Source organism: Anguilla rostrata, chromosome 3 (assembly GCF_018555375.3).
Source record: "Anguilla rostrata isolate EN2019 chromosome 3, ASM1855537v3, whole genome shotgun sequence".
NCBI lineage: Eukaryota > Metazoa > Chordata > Actinopteri > Anguilliformes > Anguillidae > Anguilla > Anguilla rostrata.
Window position 1 is genome coordinate 53941005 of NC_057935.1, and position 24295 is coordinate 53965299.

A 24295-nucleotide genomic window follows, 5' to 3' on the forward strand; every position below is an offset into this window, starting at 1 on the left:
AATGAACCCTGAAAAGGTAAACAACTCTTCTCATATATCAAAGGTAGTGCAGAACTTGGCCCTCCTCAGTGCATCAGTCTGTATCAGTGCATCACCTGTTATGAGCAGAGGCTAAGCCTTACAGCCTTGACAATGCTTGACAATGCTTGTTTTAATTGGGGCTCAGTCATTGGCCAAATGTGGCCTAGAGTCCACAGAGGCACGACACAGCGGGTTTTGTCCCAGTAGGTTGAATTTGTCTTGAGTTCATCAGTTGAATGATGTGTAAACACTTCCTAGCTTGTCAAGTGCATACAGATTACCGGTTGTGAGAGATTTTCCTATCCCCAGTGCTAGCTCACCTGTAGTACACTGCATGGCTTGTAGGGTCTACGGCAACACTGGGCTCATAGGCTGGTTAGTACATGTTGTCAGCTGCAGATTTCTGCAGGTCGTAAAGCAGTGATGTAAGAGTTGAATTTATCACAACAACTCTACCTCGGTCTCTACCTGAGAGAGTCAGTGAGTGTGGTATTTAGACAGTCCAAGTGACTCTCCTATGCTCCTGCCACTTGTCCAGTCAAAAGACACACATTTTACCTTTTAATGTTCTATTAAATGCTTTAGATGAAAAAAGAGAAAGAAAACTACATTATGCAAGGTAAGTACTTTTTACCCCGCAAAGGCATTTTTATCGACCTCTGGCTAATTGGGAGGGAATGGAACGAACAATTTGTATTCCAAATCTTCCAGTTCCCCATTTACGAGAGTAAAATATAAGGGGGTGGGGTGCTCTGGCCTGTCGATTCCAGGACTAATTGATCCCACAGCTCACTCCTGCTGGCCCTGCTGAATTCATTGGCTCTGTCTAAGCGAGGTAATGCATTTTCTCTAGCCTGTGCACAGGACAAAAAGAAAAAAAAAACACCCACTGCTTGTTCTTCAAATATGGCCACCACTGATGGTCTTGATATTCAGCTATATGGGGTATTTTCATCTTCTCATAAAAGGGAAATCACATCTCTATAGGCACTGGTACCTCTGGATTACTACACAGTGACTGCACCGTTGGCTATTTTTCATAGCTGTTTCTCAGTATGGAAGGCCTGCACATAAATGATATCAGTTTAGATTTGGTTTGACACTGAAATAACTGTTTATGGTGCCTATCTCCTTTCTTCTGTTACCTGGTTTGCAAGGACCTGAAAGACTTGATCCAGTATTAAACTTCCATACATGTGAAATCCCATACTACATACTGCAAATTTAATATTGTAGTGATCATCGGAATATCGGAGTAACCCTAAAATGGTGACCAATCCCCCCCCCATTCTGTCAGACCTTAAATACCAACAAAGTTACATTGCAGCAAATGGGAAAACTAATTTACATAAGAAATGTAGATAAATGAACTGATGCAAAGTGAAGTATTCAGAGAAAATGAGACTGCTGAGACATTTGTGCCCTAAACTAATCCACCACAACTGAATCAGCCAGAGAATATTGCAGAAGGCCAGTTCTCTTCAATAGCACGATGTCACGGCTCATTTGCAAGCCTCCATTTTGGCAATGTCATGGTAGTTAAAATGAAAACAGCATGCCATCAAAAAATAAACAAAAACGCTCTTCAGTCATTTATTCTGATCCATTGCAGTGACCAGTGAAAGCCGCAGTACAATTTTGTCAACCTCTCTCTCTCTCTCTCTCTCTCTCTCTCTCTCCTGCTTTATCCCTCCGTCCTTCACTGGACTGCACTTCAGCTTTGCTGGTGCTCAACCTGTGGCTCCTCACTCAGTTTCTGCCAAGCAATGTCCCACAGTCTCTATCCCCCTTCTTGCATCAACATCTACAGCTGATAAACAAACTGCACATCTCTGTCTCCCTCCACAACAATGATTCTGGGGAGACTTCAGTGCCACCAATGGGAAAAACATGGGACAGCCCACCATCCTCCAAACCCCCTCCCCCCCCTACCCACCCCTTCCCTTGCCCCCCCTCCCAAACCACTTCACCAGTATTAACATCAGAGAAGTGCTCCTCACAAGACAACATACCCCCATGCTCTCCGAAACAGGATTATTATCAACTGTGACTGTCTCTTTCCACCACTTACAAAATATCTCGACCTCTTATTATCAGGGCTTGGGGCTCTGACCAATGCTTCCCAGAATAAAACAGGAATAGGCTGTGGAGTGGCACTCAGCATTGCAAGCACATAGCTTCAACCTTTTTACTGGTGTTTTGAATATTGATTATATTTTTTTTCTCCCTTAATACTGCCAGCACTTTACATCACAATTTATTGCGATTCATTTTAACCGTGATTTTACACAGAATGTTCGAACCGCAAAGTCCAGATGCAGGGGCTGTACGGTCCCTGAACAACTCCTGAAGAAGAGGGGTACGGAGAGAGCCGAGGCGAACGGGCAGCCAGCAGCCGCGAGCGTGGCCGGATTCACAGTACGTTCTGATCTCCGCCAGAATCAGAGTTTAAAAAACATGATCCCATTCATTCTTACCTGTCTCCGCTGGGGTTTCGCTATCCATCAGCCGGCAGACTACAGGTGACTGTTCCCCTTGTTTTCAGGCTACCGGCGAGAGAGCAGAGGAGGGAGCGGGGGAATCAGAGAGTCCTCCGGCTGGCCAGCCCGCTCAGGCGTTCCGCGGCTCTCCTGTTTGCCCGGGTCATTCCGGCTGGTCCTCAGCTGCCGTGCTGGCTCACACATGCATACACACGCGCACGCACACACACACACACACGCGCGCGAGAGCACGCCGAGGACCTCCTACATCTCCGGCAGGAGCCCACAGATCCTGCGTCTCGCCGTGCCTCTCATGTGGAGTTCGCTCCCCTTTTTTTTTCCCCCTCCGTGCACGCGAGAGATCGGCTCCTTCCCCGTGTGAGATCGGACGCTCGTAGCGGAGTTGCGGAAAGCGAGAGAGAGGGAGTGAGAATGAGAAAGACAGAGGGGGGGAGAGAGGCAGAGCAAGAGAGAGAGAGCAAGGGAGAGAGAGAGCGAGAGAGAGCGAGGGAGAGAGAGAGAGAGAGGTGGAGAGGACGTTTTCCCTCCTGCTTCATCCATCTGCATCAATCAGTCAGGAAGTGGAGGGGAGGGTCTTTTGAGTGCCGATGTGTCAGTCACAGACAGGTGAGATGCCTGGAGCAGTCTGCACATGCGATTATGTGAATGTGTGTGTGCGAATGCATGTAGGCGTGTATGAGTGTTGTGTGTGTGTGTGTGAGTGTATGTGGCTGTGTGTGTGTGTGTGTGTGTGAATGAATGTAGGCATGTGTGTTTGTGCATGTGTGTGTTGTGTGTGAGTGTGTGTGTGAATGCATATAGGCGCATGTGCGTGTGTGTGTGTGTGTGTGTGTGTGTGGGTGGGTGCTTGCATGCACCTTGAATCTATAAGACTGGCTGGAATGTTCCAGGTTGCCACTTGGCTGCTGTTTTTCTGTGCACGTCCTGCGGCATCGCTCGTCCTCAGACCACCGTCCAAAGGCTATCAATCTCACCGGGAGCAGGATGCAGAGAGAGGGCTGTTGGCACCCCCTCCCTCCCCCACCCCAGCCCGACCCAGTGACAGTCACATCAACACTGCAGTGGGGAACACCACAGAGCTGGGGGATTCTTCTTCGCAAGCTTACCGGCACCTGCTGCCTTTGACAAAACAGTGGAAATCGGCAAATCAGGGAGACGTGCTGAGATGCCCACTGCTACAGCAAAGACATAGCATGTAGCTCAAGCTGAGCACTCGGCTTTATTTGCAACTGTATTGTTCTGTGGCTATCAGAGGCTTCTCAGCTTAGCATACGGCTGCTGCCTGCTTCTGCGAGACTGAGATGTGGAGAGAGACAGGGGAGAGAGAGGGACGTAAAGAGACAGAGAGGAAAGGATGGGGAGAGAGGGAGAAATAAAGGGGAGGAAGGGAGAGAAAAAGGGAAAAAGGAAAGGAAAACAGAGAGAGGCAGAGTGAAAACTGAGGTGGGGAAATGAGGGGTGAACATACGTAACGAGAGAGATGGGGAAAGAGGGAGCAAGAAACAGAGTGAGAGAGAGACCCAGGCACACAGCCTTTTTTCCAATAAAGGGCTGAGGACATTTACAGAGAACAGGGGGCGCATACTAAGTGGCTCCCTCAGCTCCTGCACTGAGTAAGACTCCTTCCTGTGTCAGTCTAGCAGCCCCTGGCTCCTTGTGCATGTGGGACTGTTGCCAGGGTGATCCTTTTCCAAGAGGCTTGTAGACAGATGATCCCTTTCAGCATCCAGGTGCCATGACACTTCATGTGCTTGTGTCTTAAACAAACACACACACGTACACATACAGACACACACACACACAGATACAAAGATGCACACACACACACACACACGCACGCACACACACACACACATGCGTGACTCACATGCACGAGTATGACTAGTGTGCTCAGAGAAGCAGTTACGGCTGTGGGAAGTGCCCAGCTAAATGGTACCCATGTAACACACCAGTCTGGGAGAAAGTGGAGGCTGCTTACTTTGACATAAATGTAAAATCAAAAACATCAGGCAGTGTTGCACACCAGGCCACCACTCTGTTGATTGTAAAAAAAAAAAAAAACAGTCGGGAAGGCTACTGTATTTCCAGAAATTAACATTTTTGTTATTTAAAAGGTACATTTCAGGATATGCTGTTCTAAAAGAGTGCAACAGCCACAATAACAGACTATTTGTAAACAATGAATCATGCTTGACCATATCCAGAATTTTACATACCTAAGCAAATATTCCCAAACTGGATAACACCACTCCGCATTATAAAGATAGTGGAATTCCAGTCTAATTTACTAATTTGGTTTCAATGGTGTGACATTTACTTTTCACACGTGGTAGGATTCATCATACTTTACAGGCAAAAACAGACACAATCCCATCTCTAGCATTCTGGTTGCATAACACTTTCTGCATGTATGAAACCAGTTTTCCAAATCGCTGGTTGCCTTTGTAAAAGCAGTGAATTAAAGGAAAGTCCCACATTTTGGTAATTAATAATTGAAAGGAATATTAAAGAAGCCTTTGATGACTGCAGCACCAGTAACAGGTGTTTATTTTTGCATTCACCTCAGACTGCCTCATGAAATTATCAATGAAGCCGAGCCCTCCCTGGCTGGGTGCCAGGATGAGGTGAGAGAAACACATACATGTAAAAGCGCGACCTTGCTGGAGCGGAGTGCAGAGGGGAACAGCAACCCATGTTGCACACACGCTCACACATGCACACATACACACACACACACACACACACACACATAGGCAAGTTGACACTTGAGGAAGCTGTTGGAGAAGTGTAATTGAGGAATCTGTGTACTGGCAGCTATTTGGGTTTAGGCAGCCAGCAGCCTTAGGCTGGGCACAGAACAGTATACCTTCCCCTGGCTTCAATCCCCTCATGAACACCAGAGGAGTCAAGGACATATGCTTTGAAAGGGACATCTGAACACTTAGAGCCATGATCTACTGCTGCCATTTACCAAAGCTTAGGTCAGGTGGACTGATGTGACCTCATCGTTTTCCTTGAGGATTCTCATCCACAGTTATGGATGGGCACCCAAGGTGGGCACACAGACAGTTCTAAAAATGATGTATTAATTAGACACATGATAACAGCCGTGAAGGGGTTCCCAGGAGGAATAAATTAGTCCTGTAATGGGATTCACATCTTAAAAGAGATATTAGCTAAAAAAATAAATAATATTAATGATAGCTAATTGTGATCAAGTCTTACAAGCAAAGTGACCTTTTGTAATGGATTTAGCCACATTTTTTCTTCCTTTCCATCACAGCCCACCCCGCACCAAAAGTAAAGGCCTTAATCAGGCCGAAGAGCTTTAAGCTACCTTCATTCCATATGAAAAAGAACCGGAGTGATGAGGCAGTGGATTACACCTGAAGCCGAAGACAGAGGATCAATCTGTCAGTGAACCACTAATTAACTTGTTCCTTCCTGCAGCCCCACACACATCACCTTCGCTTTCATCTTCACAAGGGTTAAAACAAACCCGATTCAACCCCCACGCTCCCAGAAAGGTCGGCCAGTGTCCTCTTTCACGCCTATTAGGATGGGGTTGATCCTATTTGTATCTTGCCCTTTGGTTTTGGTTGCTTCCTGGGTTCTCATTTGTATTCACAGCATACATTCTGTTGGGACCATGGCCGGCTTGAGCTTGATTAGGGCCTTGTCTTGCTGAAGAGGGTTAACAGCTCTTGTTTAATGGAACATGTCGCTGGAGCCTTGTATCCAAATGCAACAAGAACGTATCCTACTTTACATTAAGGATCTTAATTAAAGGTTTGTATAGGAGAACAACTTAACATGAACATGTACCGGATCCAAAATGTCAATGATGATTTTAAAAAGATGATTTCTGATTGAAATTTTTCTCTGAGTACTCTTTTGTGCCTATTGGGATGGGGTTGATCCCATTTGTATTTTGCCCTTTGTTTGTGGTTCCTTTGTAAGCACGACCAGTTAGCAACAGGTTCAATGCCTTTGTGGCCACCAGTCAGTGACAGGTTCAATACCATTGTAGTTTGAAAGATCACCTTGACTCTGGAAGGTTGCTGGCACAGTCTCCTCTTCTCTTAAACAAGATACTTATACTATGTGCATGCCCATTGCCATATAAATGTGCCATGACCAAGGGGTAGCACATGTGTCATTATAGGTGATGTCCAACGCTCAGCAAAGGCTCCCAAATGTTAACGCAACAGATTTTGTAGTTTGAATTTTAAGTGATGGGAATTACCCTAAAACGAGTTCCAAGCAGGTTACCTTTCCCACAAAAACCTACAAAACCCTGGTCAGGGAGGCCGAAAAGCCAACTATTTGATGTTTCTTCAGGATGAAAGAACCATCAATATGAGATGCTTGGGGTTGGGTCATGGGTCAAATTAAAGCACAGGTATTGGCAGTTAAATGAAACAGCACAGCTATCCACTTCATACCACTCGAAATGCTAGGTAACATACTATGTCAACTAAATCAATAGGCTATAATTAGTAAGGGATAATCCATGATGAGGTGGTCTGCTATCAAAAAATAATGACCAATGCATAGGCAAAGAACCAGAGTGGGGCTGCCTCTGTGAAGGTATTTTTTTTGCAAAAGCAGACCTCCTGGAAGTGGATTATCATGTTTATTAAATGAATAATTACCATACAAAGCATTGTTTTAAAGAGATTTCATTAGTTCAAATAAATTGAAAATAATTTGAAACTCATTTTCCATTGTGTCCTGTTAAATAATATAGGCCTATGATGCGAGGCAAGTGACACCAGGTGTTGAGTTAGAAAATATGAAAATTACTACTGCAGAGTGATATGAAAAGCACTCTAAATTAAAGCAGTCTGTTACCATAACAGCAGTCATTATTCAGAAATATTTGACTGTCAAATTCCTGAAGTGACCAATCAGAATTTAACAATGCCATGTAATAAAAAGATATCTTTTCATCACAATGGAATCTCGACATAAGCTGCAGATCTAAATGATTGAACTATAGAGATAATTTTTTTAATTAAATAATTCATGTTGAAATATAATTTTTTATATAATATTAATATAATAATCTCCCTAGCATCAAGTTGTGACATTTAGTCAGCAATACCAGGTCACAAAACTAAGAGCTGGAGAAGTCAGAAGAGGAGTGAGGCAACATGGTGAATGGGAGGCATCGTTGGGAGAGCAGACTGGGTACTAAAATTGCGACACTGCTCATTAGTAACATAATTAAAGTCAAGACATTGTGCTTCAGTCATGTCAACCAAGAGTCAAGGAACACATTTGCTATCATCCTGCCAGTGCTAAGGTGGGTTTAAGTCAGTCAGTATTCCTCAGGTGCCACTGTATTAGTTTTTCCCATGTGTCCCCATTTGACAATGATTGTGAGATGCATCAGCACCAGTCAATTCCAGCGACAGTTGCTTTGGAGGATATCAGTGGATGCCTTCACTCTCCCTAATCGGCAGTGGAGATCTAGCATGACATGACTATAAATAGGGTGGGTTGTAGTGTGGAAAACTGGCTTATCAGATTTCATTTATTAAAATTTTGTTTTTTATGAGTAGGTCTTTTTTATTTATTTATATATAAGTAAGTGTTTTAGCTACAGAGCTGTTTTTTATTTGGGAGCAATATCTCCAGAGGGACAGTCAGCAGTCCCAAATTGTTATCGTTAACATTGGGGGAAAATGTTTAAAGCAAGACTCTAAAGATGTCAAAAGAAATAGCATTACAGGGACGCAATATATGATTGTTCAGATTGAAGGCATACTATGCAGGATTTTTTAAATATTATAAAATAACTATGCTTATTTCTGTGTCATATCTATGTTATGATATCTACACCGGCTTTGAAAAATATATCAAATATAGCATTTAAAATTTAAATTCAGGGCTAAATAGAAAGAACACACTAATGTTAGGTAAGCATCATTTAATCTTCAGAATTTGACCCTTACCACAGGAGTTTGACAAACTTGGAAAATCTAATGGCTGAATGATACATGCCATTTTCTTGGAGTCTGGAGTGTCTAAACATCTGCTTAATGCGAGACAACTTTGACATTTTCAATTGAAAAGTGATGTCAAAGGGAACATTAAAACATGATTTGCTGGTCAAGATCTACTCAATATTTTTGTGAAAATTACTTGCAAATAAGGCAGCAATACATTTTTGGAATAACTTTTAAAATGTGAAGTCAGGTCCCATGTCATTTGCTCTAGCCAGAGGTACATTTTGGTCATTTAAAATGAATGTACATTTATTTCTTTCATCTATTGTACACATCATATTACTTACATATTATTTGTATGCCATGATCATTTATTAATGTCTATGTAGTGCTTATGAAGGTGGTTATGTCATGTGTAAAGCACCATTAAAATGGTTTATTTTAATTTGGGCTGATGGACATTTGAATTTGAATATTCAATTGCAAAAAGGAACTGCTCCAATGTTTACCTAAGATGGTATTCAACCACGAACAGCTTGTTATCTTTATTCATAATGTTACACCAAGGAGAGATGTAAAACATAGACACGAGGGTAATGTCTGTGTGCACTATTTGAGGTTTTATGGCTACATTTCTGCTAATTGGTATCATAATCTATAATCTTAATATTTAAGGTTTTTTCCCATCCTTGTGAAATGTCAGTGTGCAACATGTCAATCTCTGACTTTCCTAAAAATGAGTGAAATTTATTTTTCAAGCTAATACAATCACGTTTTTCTCTCTCTAAAGAGTCTCTTTAATTTGTATAGATGCATTTTATATTACCTGAAGTCTGAGTGGACCTCTCTCTGTTAAATCTATCTATTTTTATTTTATTTTTATAAGAAAACCTGACCTTTTAACTGAGTGCCAACTGCAGTAATTTTATTTCTGTACTAATCTATAGCCACAATCTGTGTAATGTCATTATTTGAGAAAAGACCCATCAAGTTGGGCAGGTATCTATACTTTAGATATAGCCTTGAAGGCATTGGGGGAATTCTTTAGGGACAGACATCAAGTGGCAGTGTTTTGTGCAGAAATATCATAATATGGATAGATGTTTAGAGATTCTGAGAAGATTTATAATGTCTAATCCAACATCTTAATTTTCATTATAGGGGTAGTTCATTCCTGGTGTCTTTTTAAATATTATTTAGTGTACATTTTTCATTTGTCTAGTTTGTGTGTGATGAAGAATATTTTAGATATTTACAAAAGTTTACGAGTTTTCCAGTTTTTCAATGGATGTATGGGCATTGGCGGATTCATGGTTTAATGCAAGAAAACTGTGACACTGTGTTTCTAGTAACTTCTGAAAATATCTAAAATAATTGCAGAAAGAGAACTATCCCTTTAAACTGATAAAGTATTTTTTTTTGCCTAATTAGTATGAATTGCAGCTTTCCTTTTTTCTTTTAAGATCCTTTTTTTCCTTTTTTCTTTTAAGAATCTTCCAATCCGTGAACATAAAGATGGCTCTTTCACATTTTCGATCGGTGTGTGCCTTTTGAAAAAAGTAAGTATCAGTGAATTTTGGCTGTCGATTAAACCATCGTAAATGTCACCATCAGTTAAAATGAGGAACATCAGAGAAAGACGTGCTCTTGCTCTGGGAGGGCGATAAAACCCCTGCCGAGGCAAATGTCCTCTTATTTTGAACAAAGGGATCAATACAGTCAATGTTGACCACGTTAAGAGCCAAAGGTTTTCCTCTCCAGGACTTCATGTCATGTGATTCGTCAAGGACCTGCCTTCTATTGTCATGGGAATGTGGCTAAAAATAGATTCCTGACGCAAGCCAGTCAAATCTCACAGTGCAGGCAGGCAGGCAGGCGCATGCTGTAAAGGAGCAGCAGTCTTCAGCTTGATACCGGAGCCTGCTCGACAATTAGCCTAACAGCCACCTTGCCATCTTGGTGGGGGGAAAAAAATCAAAGCTTTGGCGTTTTGATAAAATGGAAATAAAGGAAGAAGCCGGTCGAATCAAGCGGCTGGTTTTAAATTCAGGGGGAAAAAAAAAATCCCAGTAAATGTGTGTCCGAGGATAGGCTGCTGCAGCAAAGGAGTCTGGCCACTCCTCTAAAACCACAGCAAGAGGAAAATCTTGCTTTCTTCAATCTCTTGCAATTGATAGTGCGGGAGTGTAATTAATAAAAATGTGTTCAGTTACGCAGAGACTTCTTCCTTAAGAAGACTATTGTTATTTTTACGTAGAATGTTGTGAAATTCCATATCTATATCTTCTGAATTCATTACACTGTTGTGTTTCCTAATGGCACCCAGTTAATCTACTTGCTTATGACATCATGACATTAGTGATTTATTTCTTCCATATTCTTTAGAATGTACTGGCACCAAAAATGAAATAATGCTATGATCTCTTTTTGAAAATTTCAATGCATCATTCAAATTACATGTCTTCACATTGTAATTTCTCTGGGGACCCACTGTGTATGTTGATTTTAGTTACAACCATCTCTCAATCCATTAAAGTTGTTGAAAACATGCGTTTACGTCAGTAATTCCCAAATTCAGTCCTGGGGGACCACTGTGTATGCTGGTTTTAGTTCCAACCACAGTTGCAATCTCAGAATTTAAATTTTAACAAGCTGTTTAGAGGGATTATTTACCCTCTTAAAATACATTATATGAGAAATAGCTATGCATGCCATGGAGAATAAAATCCTCATGTTCATGTTGTGCTTATTGTGCTTTATAGAACAGCCTGACTGAATACTTTATTCTGATTGGTCCAAGGGTGTGCATTCATTTTCAATAAACATCCAGCTATGAAATAAGGCAGGCAAAACCTTAATCATGGTTCTAAATGAATGCACATCAACAGTCTGACTCTATAAAACTAATGTGGACAATATTTTTTCTTTCATAAATTGCTAGCAGGCCAACTGTTACAACACCCTATCACACATGCAGCAGTGTTAAGGGATGTGCCCAGCCTCTGCCAGCTCAAGCATAATCGGCTTGTTCTCCATGAATGACTATAGACAGTAACGTTAGCTAGTCTAGTTATAGGCTAATCTGTAGCCTATAGCCTGATTTAGGGCTGCCAACTAAATTAGTGGTGAGAACTCCATGCCCTGACAGGCTAGAGTTTGCACAGCCTGCACAAACACAAATAGTTCAGCATCCTAGCTATCTGTGAAACTAAGACTTACTGGCTAAATCGATTGACTGACGTACAAGTAACCTGTGTAACTGCCAACCTACTACTGTGCTCTAGTGGGGTATGGTCAGGCAAGGAATGGTCTCCCCTTTGTTACGTCACCAGCTGATATCAACATTTTTTAGGAGCCGTAGCTTAGAATACCTACTTTAAAAAACATTTTTTTACTGAATTTCTGCCCATTTGGCCTGTGATTATAAAAATAAATACATTTTTAAACTTTTTTTTTCAAACCATCCTCTCCATGAACTGTAAATCCATCAAGAAATTTTACCTGCATGTTGCCGTTTTAGTCTTTCACACATCAGCCCAGTGGCTGAGGGCTCCCAATTCTTAAGGACTACTCACTGTTCAATTACAAGCTGTACAAGGACACTATGAGAATTCCTTGTGTTATGCGGAGGAAACATAACATTTGGTAGGGGCATGCACAGAAAATGTTAATGCCATGTTTGCGCTCACAAAACCAGAGCCAACCTTTGCCTCAAACCGGCTTTGATTTGTATTAAAAAAATTGGGGAATCCTTTAGCACAGTGGTAACCAACCCTGTTCCTGGAGATCTACCGTCCTGTAGGTTTGCACTGTAGCCTAACAAAGCTCATGTCACGGTTTCTGTGCAGGTAGATCATTTTTCTGTGCCTGCACCGGCTCAGTGGTTAGCATTCCGATTAGCCACTCGGCTAATCGTTATTTTGGTGTGTGGGGACGATTAGTTCGAGCTCGCAGATTAGCCACTCGGCTAATCGTTATTTTTGGTTCCTGTGGGAGGATTGTTCCTGCTTGAACATTCCATGCATTCCTGCAGGGTTACCTCTGATCTGTTTCACCTGGGGGTTGCTCACACCTTCCGCTGATTACCAGCCACACCTGTGGCTGGGTATTTAAAGCGTCAGTAGGCAGTGGAACGGTGCTTGAGTGTAACGTGTTTTGCTCTAGCCAGTTCCCTGTCGTATTCCTGAGCAAGATATAAGGAATTTAAGAACAAAGAGATTTAAAAAAGAATTTTGACTTCAGTTTGTTTGTTTTTTTGGAAAAAGGTATTAGGACGGTATAGGTCCAGATTCTGAGGCCGGTGGTTTTAAGGGGTTATTGTGTCACCGTTGGGGCACAAACCTTTCTGCCCTTTACTAACCAGTTTTCCCCACTGGTTTTAGTTGGCCTCAGAACTTCTTCTGTTTGTTTTTGAAAAGACCATTTTCTTTTTCTCAGCTTCGGTTCGAAGTTGTTTATTTTTCATTTCTCTTTTCCCTATTCCTTTATTTTCCTTATATACTCCTTCTTCCTCAGTTACCCGTTTAGGGGTTTATTATTCATTATTTGGGATACGTCCCCTAGGAGTATAGCACCCCCTTATTTCATCTCTCACGAGACTTAGTGGTTACTGGAGTGCCCTTTGGTAACTTATAGATCCCCTGTTTGGTCGCGTCTGGTCTTCACCCTTCCCCGCCCTCACAGCTCACCTCATTCAACAGCTAGAGATCTTGTTCAGCTGCTAATTAGTTAAATCAGCTGTGGTAAATTAGGGTTGTAATGAAAAGCTACAGGATGGCAGCTCCCCAGGAACAGGGTTGGTTACCACTGCTTTAGCAGAATCTCAGGGCCACAAACAACTGCTTTTGCGGCTTGGAGAATGGGCCGGCTCAGCACAGGACTGGCTTTCCTAATGTTTCCCCACCTGTGAAGTTGACACCTCAGAGTCTGATCGATTCCAGGGACATCTCATTACAGCAGCACGGTGACTGTCCTCCAGATTGCAATCACCAGCGACTGTGCTGTTTTATACCCCGGGGGGATTAATGTAATGTGCCTCAAATACTATAAAAGAGGACTTCACTTTACTCTGTGAAATGTTCACTTTATCTCTGAACATTTTGTACCAGAGTCTTGTTCCCATTATGAACATTGGGTCTATGTTTTCATGAATAGGTACACCAGTTTATCTAAAGCAATATTCTTATCTGCAATTCAGTCATCCTTTAGCAAGAGGTCAGTCAAACTTTCTTAACTGTCAATTATCCTATTGCCCCTCCCCAGTAATCTACATCAACTGTCATTAATTAAGTGCTAACAATGATTGACAGCAACGTTTCCACACAGTCACGTGCTGTGCAATGAACCTTTTTAGTGTTGAATAGTAACGTTTTCTTTCTACGACAATGGGAAGCATTGCTCTGGATAAGAGTGTCTACTAAATATCAAATTGTAAATTGCAATATTATCATCTGCACAAAAAAGGTTAAATAACAAAATTGTAACAATGAAATAGCTTGTAGCAGTGTGAGCATAAATATGAAAGGCTAAAAACAATTAAGTAAAATAAAATAAAGATGGGGCAGCTAGATGGATCGTCTGATTAAAGCACCACATTGCGTCCATGCCAATGTCAAAAGTGTCAACTCCATAGGATGATGCGCAGTTGCTGAGTATGTAATCCAAGGTATGGGTGGGTTCACTTGGTTAGGGATCTACAGACCCTAATGTATCTTTATCACTACCTTGGGAAGCCTGCTAGTCTACTGGGTGCCCATGGACTGCATGCATGCAAAAACCACATATGAAAGGTCTTCCTCCAACTCTTATATGTAGCCTGCAGTGTGAAAAAAGCAGCTGGCAATAACACATGTTTCAGAGAACTGCAGATGTCTGCCAAATTGGCAGAGGGCTTTGCAGTATGAATGTGGCTGCGGTTGCAGACAAATTGCCATTCTAAATGGGAAATTAATGAAATAAAAAAGAAATAAAATGAAATAAAGGTGTAAGACTTGATCAGTCAGTCCAAACCAGTCAGTAGTTTAATAGTCTCCACTGTCAAGCGTTACTGTGAGCATGTCCATATAAAAAGACATATCTTTCTGCATAAATGGTGTTGGTTACTTGCCTTTGTCTCAAAATCTTGAGTCTTGTTTATGAGCCAATAATTCAATTGAAAGGACCAGCTGATTCTGATTGTAATTTTTCAGTTTTTACATTAATGTTTTTCAGTTGGTCAGCCTTATTGTTTCATGTGTTCCGATCCCTGCTCTCAAACCAGTACATATGCTGTACAGCAGAATACTAATTTCCCTGTCTCTTTATCATGCACTGTAAAAAATAGTTCGCTAGTCTAAACATTTTTAAGCAATTACAATACTACCATTAAGTAGCAGTGGTTGGTCAGCCTAGTTCGCTTTCTTGATTATGAATGCAGAAATTAAGTCACAAAATACTCTATACCATCAGATATAGCCAGCTCTACTTAATTAGGCCATTTAGCAAGTAATAAAATTATTTTTATTTGCATTGCAAAATTGTGCACATTTTATCAACATTATTTGTGGATACATGTAGACCTCTTCCTTCTCTCTCACACTCGAGAATATTTATGATAAAGATCTGCAATTTGCAGTTTTTAAACAATCTTAAAGCGCAGGTTTGTAATTGTTGGTTATGATGAAAGCTAACATGGTAGTTAACAGAAAGGTATATCTTTTTTTCTTAGTGATTAAAACTAATTTCTCTCATTTTAATTTATCATTTAATTTCCCTAACGCTATGTGAAGCTGTGTGTTATGTGCCAACTGATTAGTCAAACTTTTTTGCCTCTGTGGACTACACATTCTGGTGGCAAGCTTTTTATGCTGGCACAGCTGCCATAAATGAGTCATGCCTTGTTTATTTATTTTTTACCCCACAAGCTTTATTTTTTTTTACACTGGCCCAGTGTAAAATTCTTAGTTACATGAACTTGGTAATTTTGGTTTGCACCTGAATGGAGTAATAAAATATAATTAATCAATCTACAAATATTTTGTTAGTTGTACTGCACAATATGAGCTAATGCAACTTTTTAAAATAGTGGTATTAAAATAATAGTTTGATATAGTTTATTTTGGAGAACCAAATATTTTTTTACAGGATTTACAGCAAAGTCTGAACTTTGCTCTGTTGTACTTAACATGTCATGTACCACTGCTTTCTGCTTTGACAATGCTTGAAAATCTCTTTGACTACCCCAACTAATATGTTGTCTAGCCCAAATGCCTCTCACAAGTGCCACATTGTGAGCATTTGAAGTTGAAAGAATCGCATTTGGCATCAAGCCTTTCAGTGTTGCATTGCATGCTGTCAAAATGGTACTTGAATTATCTGAGACAAATGCATTTACATTGTTGAAATTGACAAGTTCAATAGGCATTGTTTGACACTATACAGGACTGAGCAGGAATTTACAGCATCAAGGCACACAGTGTTGACAAGAATAACTTTTGAATTGGATGGAAATGATTTTCCTTGCAGAGCAAATTGTCTGTGCCATCTGTTGACTCTGCGGCGACCACATGCATACTGTCACCTGATTTGGCCAGTTCTGTCATTTCATACATGCCTATTTGAAAAAAACATGTAATTTAGGATTTTGTCAGCTTTTTTCATCTATCCAAGTATCCATCAAATTATGGATGACATGTGTTCCCTGTTCATTTCACTTTTTTTCACTGCAGGATTCCTTGTTTATTTCAGACTGGAATTTTTTTTTTTTTTGTGTGCAAATGCCAATCTATTTTTGTTTTTTAAGGATTCTTAGCAAATTCTACAAAATAAATTGACTCCATTGCTGTGCAGTGTTCTAGGAAGGTACTCTTGCACCCGGCTGCTCAAAACTTTTTTTGTGTTAGACGTTCGGTCCATGTCCTTTACTGCAATCCTTCCTCTGCTACTTGCTTTTATGAGGTCACAATTGATCAGCAATTGTATAATTACTGAAGTGATTGCAACAGTCCAATGCCTACAGCGCCCCCTGAGGATTGAGATGGGAATGCAAGTTGAAATCCTTTTGGGTCACATGCCCAAGATAAACTAGTGTCCCTATTCATGAAGCTAGAAGTTATTTAGCTTTTTGCTTCAATTTTTGTCTAATTTTACTTGCATTTGACGGCAGCCTCAAGGCATCCATTCTTGAGTCTAGGTGGGGAGGAGCAAATTATCACTGAGAAAAGGAATGGAGAAGCATGTTTTTCACCTTAATCTCCTCAATCAAAGGCATTGTAAATACTCACCGAAACAGACTATATCTAGCACAGAGGTTACTTTTTGAGAATGCCACCCACATGGACTGGTAGAGTTGTCTGGGTACAATTTTAGAGTCTCCAAAATTTCTGTGCTGCATCAGATTACAACATGGCCTGGTAGAGCGCTTGAATGCTGCACCTGAGCAGAGTAAATAACCATTCTGATGTTTAAACTCTTAAAGCCCAATGACCATGAAATTAGATGCTGGCATCAAACAATGACATTAACTTAAATTATTGCTTTTATCATTGACTGAGGGTGCAGGTCATTGATTCAAGGTTCTGCGCTATGACCCATATACCCTTGTAAAGCTTGGACTCTTTGCACTTTGATTTTTAAAAAAAACTCTGCTGCAATTGGTAAGATCACTAAGATGATAAAAGATATAACAAGGCAGTCCCCCTCTCAAAGGAGGGCTGTAATTGACACTTCAGGATATTTTATAATCTAAAAAATGTCCGCAACAAGATAAAAGGAGAAATCGACCCTCTCTATGATCTACCCATTGTGATTCTAGCTGGAAACCACGTTATAAGTCATCTTACAGTCTCGTATTCTTCAAGTTCATTTCCGTAGCTTTTGAAATTAGTTCACAGCTTCCTTCCAGCTGAAATAATTGCTGAGATATTCTATTCTATATTCTATTCTTATGCTCCTTTACCAAGCTATTGTTGTTCTCTGCGCTTGGTGCAGAAGTCATTGTCACTTCCATGTTTTTTTTCCGATCGCAACCGCAGAATCTTAATCTGAACTCTCCACTGTTGTGGTGTGTCACTGAACTAACAGTTTGAAGCTGCAATGAGTAGATTAAACACACATTTGTATGCAGTGCCGTGTTTAAAGTTTGCCTTGTAGGCAACAGCGAGAAGGGGATGTGGATGGGAGTTGTAGTATCATGCAGCACCAACTTTAAGTGACTTAAACTGCGAACTGCAATTTTTTTTTCATTATAAACACTTCCAAACGGTCACCCAACAAAGTGTCAGGTAAGAGTGACAGAGTTACCCAGCACTACTAAACTCTACCTGCAGGTGGCAGGAGTCAAGCTATGTATGTTTGCTGAGTGAGACTCTCGTAGAACCAGGGGATTTCGTCATTTTGGTGCAAATGTGCTCTTTATTTCAAGCTTGGAGCCACGATCGGACAGTATATCATTTTGGAGATAATGGGATTTATTTAAGACAGAGGGAACTCTTACAGAAAAACCCTGGGTTTTAAGTGGGTAAATAAACTCATTAGTTGATTTCACAGAGACAATCCACATAAATAGCATTCCTGTAAATTTGCCAGTTTTCAAGTTTTACCCATAGCTGCAGGTCCAGAGTTACTTTTGCATTATCACTCTAAAGTCCACAAAAAAGTGTTACAATTTTGGGTGGGTAACCTTTGATGCGGTTGTTAATGCATATTACGTACACCACCTGTAAAAACAACAACAAAAAACAACATCCATCAGTGCTTGCTAAGGAGTTAAGAATCAAATAATTTTATCATACCATTCCAAGACAGAAAGTAAATGTAAATGATCACATGAAATCCAAAGCCAAAAGAGCATTTAGGTGGCACCATTACAAAAGTCCCCTGGGAGACATTTACCTAGCAAGACTAGGCTGTACAAAGTGAGGCCATACTGATATAAGGCACAAAGCACTAGTTGTTTGGATGATCCTTGAACTAACCATCAGTACCATGATGTCAGGTAGGATGAACATGGGCAAACGATCATGTACTTCTTTACATTGCATATATGATTCGGAAAAAAAGGTACAGATACAGACATACTGTACCTAATTTAAGTCAATGTGCAGTAAGCATGTTTTACGTAACATTTTTAACAATTTCTGTGACTGCAAAAAGTGGCTTTGAATCAGGCGTTCAAAAGGTCGATCAGTATACATACAGAATACTGAATTTCTAAAAGTATGTGGATAACTGAACATCACACCCATATGTACTTGTTGAACATTTCATTCCATAACCATGGGCATTAATATGAAGTTGTACCCCCCTGCTGTAACTGCCGCCACTTGACAATAACAGCATTCACAGTTGACTGGGACAGCTCTAGCAAGGCAGAAATTTGACAAACTGACTTGTTGAAAAGGTGGCATCCTATGACAGTGTCACGTTGAATGTCACAGACTCTTCAGTAGAACCCATTCTATTGACAATGGAGATTGCATGGCTGTATGCTTGATTTTATGCAAGCCTGTTGTGGCTGAAATGTTAGCAATGGGTATGGCTGAAATAGCCAAAACCACTAATTAGAAGGGGTGTCCACATACTTTTGGAAATGTAATGCGTGTGTGCACGTGTGTCTGCTCCATTTTGAATGGTGCTGTGCTGTCCTCAGCACAGATCAGCGCCCCGGGCTTCTCTCCTGCGGGAATACAGAACATTCCGGCAACGCTCCGGAAAAGATCACTCGCCCTCACCTTCGGCAGCTGAAATCACATGAAGCCAGGATTTTTCTTCATTTACCGGCCTTGATGAGAGAGAGCGCTGGAGGGATGATGGTGGGTGGGCGTGGGGGTGGGGGTAGCGGGGGTCGGTTGGAAGAGAGGAGAAACTGTCATCAATTACCATTCATGACACTACCATTATCTCACTCGCTGTGCAGCGGCATCCGCCATGCGCCCCTCTCCTCCCAGAATCATAGATGGGAGCTGTCCTCTTCCACCTGTCTCCTCTCAGTGTGAGTCTGGGCGTAGCCGGCAGCCAGGGTCTGGGCAGGAAATTGAAGCTGTTTGTCTGCAGCTCCTTGAAGCCGCAGACTCTTGTCTCCTAGCATCTGGGAGAGGGCCTTATAAAATGGGCCATTAACACCTCCTGCCAGGGCCTGGACACCTGCCCTGGCAGAGCAGCAGAACCACGGACTCAGCCCAGCACCGGGTCCTCAGTCCACACTGAGCAGATGCGGGCTATTAAACTCAAATCAGAATAACAGGTTGCTGTGCTGTAATGGTCATTCTGAACAAACTCCTTCATCACAGTGAATAATGTCCTCTGATCTAGAGGTGTTTGGTTTATCCTTGATCCTCTGCCCCTCCCTCCCAGAATTTCACTGGCATGGCCGTTTGCTTTGCGAACCGACTCGCTTAGGTGTGCTGCCTACAGCCCAAAACAGAAACCAACTTGACACCTCGCTGTCAGAGTTTCAGGGCTTGTCAGGTTTCACTATTTACTATTCAGTAGAGTATCTCTCTGTGACCACACGGAAAAGCACTTCTGTCCCAGAAAAATATGTGCACCAACAAGCATGGAGCTGCAGTTCAGTCGAATGTAAGAATTCACTGGATGGTTTTATTTCTCAATGCAGATGAAGAGCTAGTAGAGGAAAACAGACTCAGTTTTCCATCTAGTATTTGAATGTTTACATAATATTCTTGAAGAAAAAGATAAGGAGAATACATTTTTCCCCTGCAGTGTAAAATAACAGCGCAGGACTAGGGATGCACCGATTGACCGGCTAACCATTGGTATCGGCTGACAATACTACACTCAGCCATTGGCCGATAGTTTGAAAACAACCGATGGTCCTATAATTGTACAGACCTGGTGGGCTGCCAGGCCAACAAAATGTTTTTTAAATTTATTTTAATGTCAGGCACTCTTCAGGGTAAGAAGAAATTTTACGACAACGTGAGCATGTTCTACCCAAGAATAAAAATTCCAATGCGGAGGAGGAACAACCAAGTATTAAACATATTTTTCCTGTATCTGTGATGTGCTAATATTTCGTAAAGGTCAGAGGAGGAGACATTAATGCACAATGTGCATAAAACCATGCTAAACCTGCATAGTACTGTTACGTGTGTTCATATTCTTTTCTCCAAAAGCAATGCTTCATATCCAGTAACTCCCAACTCCCTGCCACTTAAATTCAATCAAAAGTAAATTCATTTGATCTAATATATTTTTACTGAATGTTCTAAAAAACATCTTCTTTGTAGCATTGTTAAATATGCTCTGAACGCAATTTTGGAGTCTTAATTATAATGTGGCACAGGTTATACAACTTATTACTCTGCAATAAATGCAGAGAATAAATCTTCTCCTTGTGATCATTTTGACTTATACAGAGCAAACAGAAATTTGAAAGCAAAAATAAATTTCAGACTGCCTGCTGCACCATCCGACCACGCCAATATGCCACACTGTGTGTTGCGTCTATTTAGGTCTTTCGGTGCATACCACCAGGCCTGAAATAAACTCTAGGGGAAACACTGATATTTCAAGAATGCACTTTCAGTTGGAAGAATGAATTTTAAGCTGGATGAATGTGAAGACATTTTTGATTAAAGTTGTGTTTATTAGAATGGCAAGTTTAAATGGTTGTTCATAAAGTATATGGAAGCGGAACCATAAAACAACCAGTATCGCTATCAGCTGATTTTTTCCCCTAAATAATCGGAATCAGTATCGGTCAGAAAATCACATCGTCCATCCCTACATAGAACCAATTAAAGGAATCTCATTGATGAAAGAAGAGTATTTTTACTGTGATGATACAATGGGACCATAAAAAAAAGAAACATACAGAAAAGGATACAGCTTATAATAATAAGTCCATGGTCACCTATATTTTCCTCTGCCCTTCTCTTTAATGGTAGTAATGTCACAAGTTTGGTATAGTGAGTTCCAGTGACAGCCATTTTTAGCACCATGTTCTTCAAAAAGCCCACTGCCGAGGCGAGCTGAAAAAGGAATGTATTTTTTATACATCCATTTGAGTGAAACAGCCCTTCCTGCTGTTTCATTTGCCACTGAGCAGGCCCATAAAAGGCTGCCCGCTCGCAGAGTGCTGACAGTGAATTAGCCAACAGCCTCAAATATGGTTATTTTTTCAGTTATTAATTGACTTCACTCTTGTGGGGCTGTTTATGAGACACTGTGAGCTCAGCCACGTGGCCATTCAATATCTTCTGTAATATCTTCGCTGGGGGGCTTTTGCCTAGAACAGCTACAGTGTTTAAAAGCAGCCCAGTGTTCATTAGTCAAAGTATTCAAGAATTATGAATAAAACAGCCTTGTGGTAAAGGCATTATTTGTAAGACATGGGCCATACTGTTTATATTCTGGATAGAATTGTATTTCTCACTATTCGTCCAGTGAAAACTCAGAATTCTAAAACCTTTAAAAACTCGTTTAATTGTGCACATGTGACTGATTTTCAAGAAAGGCAGGTTTTCAGACACTGATGAAATGCAAAAAATAAATCTCTCTCACACCCATCTTTGCTTTTTACTTTGTTCCCACTCAATTTCTTATGTTGAAGGTTAAGGCATTGGACAGAGGGATTTGTCATAGTAATAGAAGAGTCCAATTCAAGTTCCTTCCATATTCTATTGTAGAATAATTGTATTTTTTAGGTGCCTATTGATTAAAAACGATGAACAATATATTGCTCTAAAGACATGTACTGACACATTCTCCCTATTTGTCAGTGTGATGGAAGATTGTAGGCAAAAGGTTTGCTTTTGTCTACAATTTAAGGGGACATACACCAAGACTGCCTTTGCACAGGTCCCTGAATTTTGTGTTGCACCCCTGCCCACAACTTTACAAACTTATGTATGTGGATATGTCTGTCACATGGACATTCACTCCATATGGTGACCACATCTGACTATCTCCGATCTATATTGAATAGGGATGATTTTGATGGGTAAACTGCCATACTAAAAGACCCAGACATAACCACAGAAGAGATATCTGACCCCCTAAAATGTGATCCAGATATTTCACATTCCCATTTTATCTCCTCCTGTTATTCTTCACCCTGAACTTCTTCTTAAATAATAAATATATCTCTTTGATTTATTTATGTAAAACTGGAGGGAGGATTTCGATTGGATGAATACGTGTCCTGTAATATAGTGTTTGCCGTGGTTTTCACACAGCAGATATTCCATCGACATCAGGTAAAATATACAGCCAGTTGGCCTGACTGGCCTCTCAGTACAGTAGCACATAAAATAAAGGCAAGGCAAAAATGCCTTTCAGATCGGAAAGCTTTCAGTTTAATGCATAATTTAAGCATTGCCCGGACAGCGTGGTGCCCGAAGCAGACAGCTCCACGCTCTCTGGGAAAGAGTAATGGCATCGGTGTCACCCAGTGCACGACAAACAAAGTGGACAAAGGTGATGCATCATCATGGAATCCAGTTCCTCCATCATTCCACGGCTTATTGATATTTCCAGGGCAACTGACTGGCATGTGTGCACATGTTCAATAGGACACAGAGAAGAGGGAGCCAGAACCAGAGCAGCAGTCATGTTGTAAGATGATGATGTAAACTGTGCCTATACATATTGTCAGCTCCAACTGAATCTGAAAATAAAAAATCAAATATGAAAACTTGAAAGAATGCACTCAGAAGAGTGCAGATCTCTGCCAAGACACAAGGCATGAATGTGAATCCAGTCATTACTCTTTAAGATATGTTTGGCCTGATGGTGGCGCTAGAGGGAAGGTCATGGAGTCACAAAATCAATAGTTTCTTCTTCTTGAGAATATGAATGTGCACAGCAAATGTCATGGCAATTTGGCCACCTTTCCAGATATGTGTGTCACAGGTGGATGGACAAATGGATGGACGGATAGATGGATGGACATCATTACATAATCTCCTTGGCAGAGGTAATAAGAATAATTTATATATCTTACCATTTTCACAAAATGAGGAAGGCAAGTGGAATCTTTCTGAATGCACTTATGTTTTAGAATAATCTTACTGGATGATCCTACTGAATCAGTTTATCTGTATGAACACAATCCTATCTCTGCAAAATCAATGGTGTGTGTGATAAGCAGTGGATAATATATATATATATATAGCTCAAGACATCTCAGTCTTGAAAGGAAAATGCAGTTAAAGTTATCAAATCAGATGCAATCTGTAAAACACAGAAACTGTTAAGTTTTATTGTGTGTTATGTCCCCTCTGCTGCATGCACACACAAGGTATTTTTCATTATTTTTCTGTCACAAGGAAAATAAGAATTGAGCACTGCTTAATTTATCTTTGCATGTAAAATTGATATGTATGAGTGCAATTTCTCAATTTGTGCATTTAAAAATAATATTTGAACAAGTAAATCTGTCTTTGCAAAGAAAATGATTTGCGTGCAACTCTGGCCATACATGCATTTGACCGTTCTTGTTTCAAGCAAATAGGTGGATGTAAATCCAAGGTGGGTGCTATCCAAGCTTCTCCTGTGTCATTGTGGCCACTAAGGAGCAACCGACCCCCCCCCCCCCCCTCCCCGCACTTCTTTTATCTATCCAGACACCTGGAGTCTCTTTTCAAGAACCAGTATCTGGGTCTCCTGCCTGGAATGCTCCCCCATCCCTACCTGCGAGAGTGATTTGTTAAGCCTTTTAACTTCACACCAAGATATCTGCACTCTTATTTATTTATCCTTTTTTTTTTTTAGACGACCAAAGTGGAAAATGAAGAGGTAAATGAGCCTTTGAATTAAATTCCCCCATGGTCGCTAGTGCACAAAATAAATTATTCTTGGAAGTCTTCGATGTTTCTA

At 40.9% G+C, this 24295-nt stretch overlaps 1 protein-coding gene across 3 annotated transcripts in view; it reads right to left on the reverse strand.

Annotated features, from left to right (window-relative positions):
• Positions 1–3378, reverse strand: part of frmpd3 (FERM and PDZ domain containing 3) — a 113403-nt gene extending 110025 nt beyond the window's left edge. For 2 of the 3 annotated variants that reach the window (XM_064328288.1, XM_064328287.1), the window contains exon 1: positions 2499–3378. The gene's annotated coding sequence lies outside the window, so the exon portion shown is untranslated. The remainder of the gene's footprint in view (positions 1–2498) is intronic. The other variant, XM_064328290.1, reaches the window with a different exon arrangement.
• Positions 3379–24295: the final 20917 nt, after the last annotated feature.